The sequence below is a fragment of the Pleurodeles waltl genome, chromosome 6 (assembly GCF_031143425.1).
Source record: "Pleurodeles waltl isolate 20211129_DDA chromosome 6, aPleWal1.hap1.20221129, whole genome shotgun sequence".
NCBI classification, from domain to species: domain Eukaryota; kingdom Metazoa; phylum Chordata; class Amphibia; order Caudata; family Salamandridae; genus Pleurodeles; species Pleurodeles waltl.
The window spans coordinates 1,111,004,980-1,111,015,118 of NC_090445.1; positions in this window are offsets into that span (position 1 = coordinate 1,111,004,980).

Sequence of the window (10,139 nt, forward strand, 5' to 3'; positions counted from 1 at the left end):
TTCATATCTGCACTACTGTGAGGCTCAAGGCTGCGTGAGACAGTGCACCTGACGTCATGTGTAGCCAAGGGTGCTTCTAGGCACTAGAGTGAAATAGGGAGCCTTGCAACACTAACAGATTTCTACGACAACATGTGAACTATGGCTTCACTCTCTTCGTAGAGAGGGCGGCTTAGACGTGTAGATGTGCATTGAGCTAGAGTTCAAGTGTGTTTCACAAAGTATAGGAGGTTTCACACTCCTGATCCGTTCATGGTACTCGGAGCCCAACTTTCAAATTGCATTAAATTCAGGCACCGGAGGAGGAAGAGGGGCAGTGAGGTACACAGAGCTGCCAGAAGTGTCGGAGGCGCGCGACATAATGAGTACGATAAGTTTGTCATAGGCAGTGGTCCAGGCAATATAAAGGCCCGGCCGTGCAGGAATAATTGCAGAAAGCTGATATTTTTAAAACATAAATAATGGACTTTTTTTAAGAAGGTACTCGCATAAAACATAATCACTATAAAATGCGCAAAACCTTTGGAATCAGTTCACAAACTCACGTATTACACATTACACTTCATAGGGTTACTCTGGTCCATTCATGGAACTTCACTGCACACTTTTTTGTCAGATGGAACCACCCTGACTGTGATCCATTCAAATGGAAAATGAACTACTTTTTTTGCATGTGTGGTCACACTGCCCTTATGCATGAACCATACGGCTAGATGGTTCCAGCCAATCGGCTCTAGGCTTCCCAGCTTACACCGGCCACACTTTATTGTGTGGACCGCTAGGATTAGTGAGCGGGGCATCAGAGGCATAAGCTTTGGGGCTGTGCCCAAAAAATATCAAACCTAAAGCGCAACCCTGGCCCTCACTGAAGCAAAACATTCTTCTTTCAGATGTGAAGTTCCCCAAGCAACTATTTAATATGAAATACTCTCACTTCCATAGTTACACAACAACTGACCTGAGTTAACCACCAGCAACAAATCACACTACCAACTAACTATTCAGCACACAACTAATACATCTCACTAATAGAAGAGGCACTGGCAAACCCAATAGGTCCAGTGTTGGCTGTTAGCCTTTTGGATTTGCCAAACCAAAAGCATTTTTCAGTCTCAAAAGGCACATCTTGTCTTAATTCCTGGCACTTAAAGGGAACTACTTTAAGTTCGGAAATGCTCAGTGTGAAGGAGACCAATGCTGCCGCTCACAGTCAAGTTTGCCAGTGTCTGTATCGGGATGGCGCACTGCTATATGCTGTAGTGAATCAACCCAAGTTGTGATTTTTCTTATCGCCTACTTTCATTTTTTAATATATATAATTTACTGGGCCTATTTATCAACAGACTCGAAGATGGTGGACATGGTCCATACTTAAGATTGTCCGGCCCTTTGAGGTTTGAAAGTGTCCTTTCTGTCCACAACCATTAAAATTCTACTCTACTCCTGAGCATGCATTTGTGAGCAGAGTTAGTTACCACCCATGGAGCACACATGTTCAGGTGACCTGACAGTGCACTGTGTCCTAGGATACCTGGAGTGGTTCATTGCCCCCACCTGGAGATCAGGTGTGTGCTGGTTACTGGTGATAGCCTCTATCGTCCTTGTTTCTGCAGCTGTTTCCTTCTAAATGCAGATGATTCACACCCAGCATGCATTCAAGACGTTGGTGCTTCTTCGCAGGTGTACTCTCAAGCTGGCAGTTCTTATGCAAGCTTTCAAGTGTGTAAGAAAAGACTTGGGGCCTGATTTATGAAAAGTTATTGCCACCTTTTTTTCTGCATAAGTGGCGTAAGCTTACAAAATATAATTGTATTTTGTAAGTTTGTGCCGCTTTTGCATAAAAAAATGACATAAAGGCAGCACTAAATTTTCATAAATCAGGCCCTGAGTGTCTGATCTAAAGTTTGGTGAAGGGTTACTCTGTCGCTAACATGACCGATATCCTGACTACTGTATTACAAGCTCCGTTGGCTATAATGGAATTGCAATCCGGTGGACTGGATATCCGTCATGTTTGTGATGGAGTATACCCCTCCGCCAAACACTAAATAGCGCTTGGTATGGAATGGAAATATCAAAGCCAGCATATTGATGGGTCACAATGCTATGACCAGAATATCGAGGGACAAAGTATTGAAAGGTAAGTTGGTATAGATTTTCTATGTGAAACATTACATAAATATACCATGGTGATAAATATATATATGCTTTTTAATGTAGATAGATATGGAGTTAGGGGCCAGATGTAGGTACGTTGCAAATTGCGACTTGCAGTTTGTGAGTCCGAGTGACTCGCAAATTGCAACTCGCAATTTGCTATGCAGTAAGGTGTCTCAGACACCTTCTGCGACTCGCAATGGGGTCGCAAAGACCCACCACATTAATATTAATGAGGTGGGTCGCAGTTTGCGACCCCATTGCGAGTCTGGGCACTCACGGGGATGGTGGCCTGCTGGAGACAGTAGACCACCATGTCCGTGACTGCTTTTCAATAAAGCAGTTTTTTTTTCTCCATCTGCCGCCCATTTTCCTTATTGGAAAACGAGCTGCACTTGGAAAAAAATACCGAAACTTTTGTTTCGTTTTTTTTCAGAGCAGGCAGTGGTCCATAGGACCACTACCTGCTCTGAAAAAATATTTTTGTGATCATTCACAAAGGGGAAGCGGTCCCATGGGGACCCCTTCCCGTTTGCAAATGAGCTACCATCCACTTCAAGTGGATGGTAACTGCGAGTTGATTTGCGACCGCTTTCGCGGTCGCAAATCAACTTGCATCGCGTTGCGAGTCGCAAATAGGAAGTGAACACCCCTTCCTATTTGCGAGTCGGAAACGCATTTTGCGAGTTGGTTCCGACTCGCAAAATGCATTTCTGCAGCGCGTGAAGGCTTTTGCGCCTCGCAAACGGCGTTTTTCGCCGTTTGCGAGGCGCAAAAGCTTTGCTTCATCTGGCCCTAGGTATAGTAAATCCATAGCTTGCTATGTACATGTATCTGTTCAACATTTTCTCCCTAGATATTCTGGTCACTATATGTGACCCTTGATATTTTGGTTTCAATATTCTCAATCACATTAAAAGAGTCAACATTTTTACTTGGGATTATGACACAGAGTGAAAACACTGCATTTGTAGTTCCTGGATTTCAGAGGTATGAAATGCTTCATCAGTCTTACTTCCATATTTGCAAAATGTTTTGGAAAAGGAATGGCCTGCAAACCATTATGGAATGAGTTTCCAAAAGCAGGGAATTTTTTAGTATCTTGACTATAATGTTTAAAACAGCCCATAGAGAACCCCACAATAAAAGTAGCATATGTAAGAAACATGGTCCTGTAACTATATAATCAGACCCTAGAGGACATAATCACCTGAAGAGAGAATGGCAGAAAGTAACGCTGGGGAACCATATAATTAGCCTCAAGAAGGCGCAGGCCCATATTTATACTGTTTTAGCACAGCATTTGCATCATTTTTTGACCCAAAAGAGGTGCAAACTTACAATATACAATTGTATTTTGTAAGTTTGTGCCACTTTTGCATCAAAAAGCAGCACAAATGCGGTGCTAAAAAAGTATAACTATGGGACATAGTGTGTCACACATTTTCAGGCCAACTGCAATAATATTACAAACAAGGCCCCTAAAAACACTAATCCCAGCCATAAAACAAAAGTTCCAGCAATGAGAGCTTAAAAAAAGCATTGAGTGATAGGAGAGGTTACTATTTTGGAGTCCCCTCCAACCTGGTGTTGGGACCCAGAGATGACCCTGACAGAAAGAGAGTGTTGTGCTGAACGGTTGGGGGAGGTTCCATTGTCGTAGAATCATCACAAGTTATGGGCCAATATGTTTTGAAAAAGAAATTACCTGCAAAGCATTATGGGACGAGTCTCCCAAGTGCAGTGAAGTGCCATCGTAGTTTCTGTGTTTTATTTTTTATTTTAAATGCCCAGGCTTGAATATTGTTCAACTGCTAAACTTATAGGTAAGTGTTAATCATGTAAAGTGCTCCTCCGATCGAGTTTGCGCTATATGAAACGTTACATACTCATGTAAAGCGCTCCTGCAATCAAGTTCATGCTACATGAAACTTCAAAAATAAAACACATAAATAAATACCCCCCCCCCACCAACTTGTAGACATCACAAAGGAAAAGTGACATGCTCAAAACAAGGAAGAAACAACATATGGCCATGGCATGTGAAGCAGAGAGGCAAAAGAAAAAAGTAGTGCACCACACCTAAGATATATGTTAGATTGTGCCAAATAATCCATGAAACAGGTTAGTCTCCGAGGCAGTAACAAAGCAGCCTCATGATGGGAAAAACTCGTTTACCTACAAAATCAAAGGAATTTTGAAAGGCAGGCCGAGGAAAGAATCAAAGTGATGAGCGTGAGATGGATGAGGTAAAAGCCCACAGAAGAAGATTACCACATCGAGAGACAGTGTATGTATGCTTCCTAGGGTCTTCTGTTTAGAGTTTCAAAAAGATTATTGGTTCATAATTAGTTCCCGGCTCTTTAGTTCTGTATGAAGACAAATGTGTTTCACTAAATCCGGACTGGGACTCCTGAATAGTTTTATTTTTGTTTGGTCTGTGTCTTTCTCTCTCTCTCTCTGAGGCTATAGCTGCCTTGAAAGGTCTTCATGTCACTGGGAGGTTGGAGTGGACCGTGATAGATTGGAGTAGAGTGGAGTGGATTGGGGTGTGGAGATTGGGTTGATTGGAGTGGGATAGATTGTGGTACACTTTACTGGGGTAGATTAGACTGAGGTAGATTGGGGTGGAGTGGAGTGGGGTAGATTGGAAAGACAGATTAGAGTGGAGATTGGAATGGAGTGGAGTGGGGTAGTTTGAAGTGTACTAGGCTTAGGTAGATTTGAGTGCAGTGGGAATAGACTGCAGTGGACTTGAGGTTGGAGTAGAGTGTGGTAAATTGGAATGGAATGGGATACATTGGGCAGGGGTAGATTGAGGCAGACTGCAGTGGATTGGGGTAGTGGAGTAGATTGGAGTGGAATCAGGTAGATGTAGTGCAGTGGAGTGGGGTAGGTTGGAATGGAGTAGAGTGTGTTGGATTGGGGTAGATTGGAGTAGTGTGGATTGGTTGATTGACACAACCATGCATGCAAAAACAATGCATACCTGAACAACGAGGTCAGAACCACGTCTTTACCACTTATGGTTTTACCAGGCATGCCTTTACAATTAATTTTGTTGTAAAAGCATATGTGGTAAATCCCCCCCTGCCCGCCATCCTAACACGCCCCTCTACACAAACCCCCCTTGCCCTGAGTCCTAAACCTAAAAAAACTACCATAACCACCCGACCTCCCATGCTCTTAAAACTTCCCCACGCCTAAATCCCCAAAACTACCCTGGACCCATTACCCTTAAATTCTATCCACTCACTCATGCCCTGAGCCCTAAAACACACCAGCCATCCACCCCACCTCTGCTTATAAGACGATCCCAACCCTCTGCCCTGAGGCCCAAATTCACAAAACGAACCCTACCCCTCATCCCCCAATCTACCCCAACCCCACAGCCCTGAGCTCTAAATTCCAAAACCTACCCGACCCCCTGCCCTGAGCCCTAAAACCTCCCCATGCACCCCTCAATACCTTCCCAAACTACCCCAACACCCCCCACCCGCCCTGAGGCCTAAATTCCAAAAACTACCCCGCCCTGAGCTCTAAAACCCCCCATTCACCCCTAAAAACTCCCCTCTCGAAACTACCCAAACTAGCCCTACAACTCTCTCCCGCCCTGAAGCCGAAATCACTAAACTACCCCGACACCCCCGGCCTGTCTACCCTTAAATCTACTCCAACCCCCTCCCCCAGCCCTGAACCCTAAACCCCCCCACGCACCCCTAAATAAAAAAAAATCCCCCACCCCTAAATACAACCTCAGACAATTCTTCTTCCTGTTCCTTCCTGCTTGCTTACCCATTCTGCCCTTGCGTGGGCCCTAAACCCCACTATGCAACCCTACGAACCTCCCCCAGCCCCCCCCACCCTTTATCCTACCACAGCTCCCTCACTGGCCCTGACATTCATGAAACTACCCTGGCCTCCCCTGGCTTCCTTCCCTTTAATCTACCCTGCCCCCCCCGGCCCTGACATCCACCAAATAATCCCGATCCCCCCCAGTCACCCTGCCCTTTAATCTACCCCGACCCCCTCCCGCCCTGGCTCTGAGCCCTAAAACCCCCACCCACGTACCATTAAAATAAAACTCACCAACCCCTAAAAAAACCCAGCCCCACTTACCTCGACTGATCCATCTTCTTGATCCTTCCTGCTTGCCTATGGATCCTCACAGCTAGACCGCTGCCTGAACAACGAATATGCAGCCTGCCTTAACCACGCAAATGTGCAGTTAAGACATATGCCTTGTTTCCTTGCAGCCTTCCGGTACGTGGAGTAGTGTAGACTGGAGTGGGTTTAATTGGAGTGGGGTACATTGGGGTACACTGGAGCACAGTGAGGTATATTCAAGTGGACTGTGGTAGACTGGGGTAAATTGAGGTGGGTGGATTGGGTTAGATTGGTGTGGAGTGGGGTAGGTTGGAGTGGGGTCGATTGAAGTGGAGTGAGATAGATTGAGTCCAGTGGGTTGGACTAGATCGGAGTGAAGTAGATTGGAGTAAAGTCGAGTAAAGTGGATTGGGGCATATTGGAGTGGAGTGCATTGGGATAGACCGGAGTGGAGTAGGATAGATTTGGGGAGAATGGAGTGGAGTGGTGTAGAACGGGGTAGATTGAAGTGGAATGGGGTAAGTGGTGTGGAGCGGAGGGTTGTAGAGTAGAAGGCATAGAGTAAAGTAGCATAGAGGGGAGTGCCATAGAGTCAGGTGTTGTACTGTGTCATAGAGTGTCTTTGAGTGAAGGAGCATAGAATGGAGTGACCTTTGATGAAGTGGAGGGAAGTGTTGTAGAATGGATTTGCATGGCATAGAGTGGAAGGGCATAGAGAGGAGTAGGGTGTTGTAGAGTGGTGTAAGCTGGAGTGGCGTATTGAGGAGTATTTGTGGTGTGGTAGTGCTCTGTCAATCAAGACAACACATTTTCAATTGAAATGATCATTACATTTGCACTGACATACAGTTTTTCTGTGCACAAAGGATTAGGATTCGGAGGCCTCCAGACGGCCCACCCTCCCCCGCCAGAAATACACAGAGTGATAAGTTTTTATCGTTGGAAGAGGTTACTTTATTCTTAGAGACATATTTAAAAAAACATCTCATAACTCAACAAGCCAAAATATTTATAGCAAGTATCACAAAGGTTAATCATTTACACAAACATTTTAATTACATGTTAATGAGAGTTTCTTGTGACCATAAATCAAATCTGACAGGATCCCTTCCTGTCCTGAACCACCATTGGACCACACAGGTGACCCATGTCTCACCTGTATCCGTAGGAGGGGCGGTTACCCTGACTACACCGTACCTTGTCCTCATGTTTCGGGTTCCGCCCCCCCTCCAAACACCAATCAGCCTCGGGGTGTAATGGGGGGGCCAAGAGCTGGAGCCCCATGTTCCCCCCCCAGCGATCTGAGCTCTCTTACCCCCTGATCTGGTGTGTACATCTGCTGGTTGGCTCAGAACTTCAGGATCCTATCCCAGATGTCCTCCCGGGGGCCCAATCTTAGGGACCCCCTCCTGTTGTTTCTAGTCACATTTATATCTCAATTTCCAAAACCTCACTTCCCAAACTACTAGAAGACAGGAGAGGGTGGGTGGGTCAATCGCGGGCTCCCGCTCAGGTCCGGCCGCCGCAACACAGGTAAAGAAGGACTAACCTTCTTGGGGGGGCTCTTAAATAGCCCCCCACCAGTTTGCGGCAGCCGGATCCGGTCAACAACCAACAATGGCCCCACGACAGGCCCCCGCTGCACTTCCGCCCCAACGCCTCGCGAGGCACGAGGGCGGAAGCCCAGCCGACACCGCGCACCCCTGGCGAGGTAGAAATAGAAAGGAGGAGTGCACCATGGGTCTCGGAGGCCCGACCCCTAACGGGCTGCGCCCCCCCCCACTTTGGTGGGGGTGCTTTTCCCTAGGATCCGGAGGCCTCCAGACGGCCCACACTCCCTCTGCCGGAAATACACGGAGCGACAAGTTTTTATCATTGGAAGAGGTTACTTTATTCTTAGAGACATATTTAAAAAAACATCTCATAACTCAACAAGCCAAAATATTTATAGCAAGTATCACAAAGGTTAATCATTTACACAAACATTTTTATTTACATGTTAACAAGAGTTTCTTGTGACCATAAATCAAATCTGACAGGATCCCTTCCTGTCCTGAACCACCATTGGACCACACAGGTGACCCATGTCTCACCTGTATCCGTAGGAGGGGCGGTTACCCTGACTACACCGTACCTTGTCCTCATGTTTCGGGTTCCGCCCACCCCCGCCAAACACCAATCAGCCTCGGGGTGTAATGGGGGGGCCAAGAGCTGGAGGCCCATTTTCCGCACAGCGATCTGAGCTCTCTTACCCCCTGATCTGGTGTGTACATCCGCTGGTTGGCTCAGAACTTCAGGATCCTATCCCAGATGTCCTCCCGGGGGACCCCCTCCTGTTGTTTCTAGTCACATTTATATCTCAATTTCAGCCACAAGGGCGACCAGGGCCCAAAAGGTCCTTCGCCCCCCCCCCCCCCCAAGAAGAGGCTGTGGGCAAAACCCCACATGTCAAGGATAAATTGATTGGTTCCTTCATCAGATAAATGCACCTGGTCCTTGTGAAACATGTGGGCGCCCTCTAATAGTTTGTGGGGGATGTTCCATAAGCGCCCCGGGCCCAGGCAGAATTTTGCCATCTTGGCGTTAAGCCGGCGAACTGACACATTGATAGTCCTAGATCTTATCCCTGCACCCCACTTCCGACGCGGTACCATGTGTGACCAGGCGAATGCTGCCCCTGGGAACTGCTTTGCCACTTTTGTGATTTCTAAGAATACTGTCTCCCTCAGAGCCTTACGGCCTAAACGCCCCCCAAGGGAATAATGATTAAATCCGGAGACTGCAGTCCCCCACATCCTTTCGCCATACTGACCAGATGCTGTAGTTGCGTGATGCCTCCTCCACCAATACCGCACCAGCGAAACGCCACGCCTTGCATGCTTGCCGGATTCGACCCACGGAGATGTTGCACCCGGTATGCCACCCGACGAACAAATGAATGACCCAAACCCCAGACCACACGTTGAGACATTTGACTGAAAGAAAAGAAACAGGAGGGTGAGACATCATCAACAAGCATCCGAGCCACCATTACACCAAATTGGGCCTGATGTACCGCTTGTAACATTCTGAGGACCACTGATCTATGCCTTTTACCGCAGTAGCTGGAAGGCCTGCTGCAGCCGCTAATGTGGCTGCCCCTATTCTAAATGAATGGGAGGAGTACCCTTTTTCATCCACCCCAATTGCTTTTAGGGACAACTTGAAGACTTCCGAGAACTGGTAGCGTGATAGGCAGTCTCCACTGGGGTGTATGAACAAGGCCGAAGAGCCTGCTGTAGGGCGGACTGCGAGATAACTGTTTGTAAGCGACACTGGGCATTAGGGGGAACCAGGCGCAGCACCGAGCGTGAAGCATGTTCCTTTTTTAAGCTGGTCTGTCTTTGATTTGCGCAACATTATGGACAGTGACCCGGCACAGACCAGCACGTCTCTCTGCTGCAGTCCCCCTGAATGGTCACCCCTGGACGAGCCCACTAATTCGCTGATGCGGAAAGTCCCGTAAAAGGCCAACGCGAATGCAGCGGCGAATAGAGCCGCCTCAGCCGGTGAAGAGCAGATGACGTGGAGTGCACTTAAAAGAAATTCTAACAGAGGGGTGGTGACGGGACGCCTGGCATCTGTACTACCTGGGGACCCCTTGGCCAAACCCACTACGGCCTGTATTTATAATAAAAGTATTCAATGCTCTCTCTAAATTCCTGATTTTTGCAAAGAAGTGAATCGCTGCCAAGTAGGCCTTTGCGCATGACAAAGGGCACCCTAAAATTTGTAAATGTTGCAGAAAAACCCCAACTGCGGACTCAGAGAACGTGTCTGAAATATGGTGCGACCGCAAAAACCGCCTGTAAAGGAAAAAACTGTTCTCATAAGCT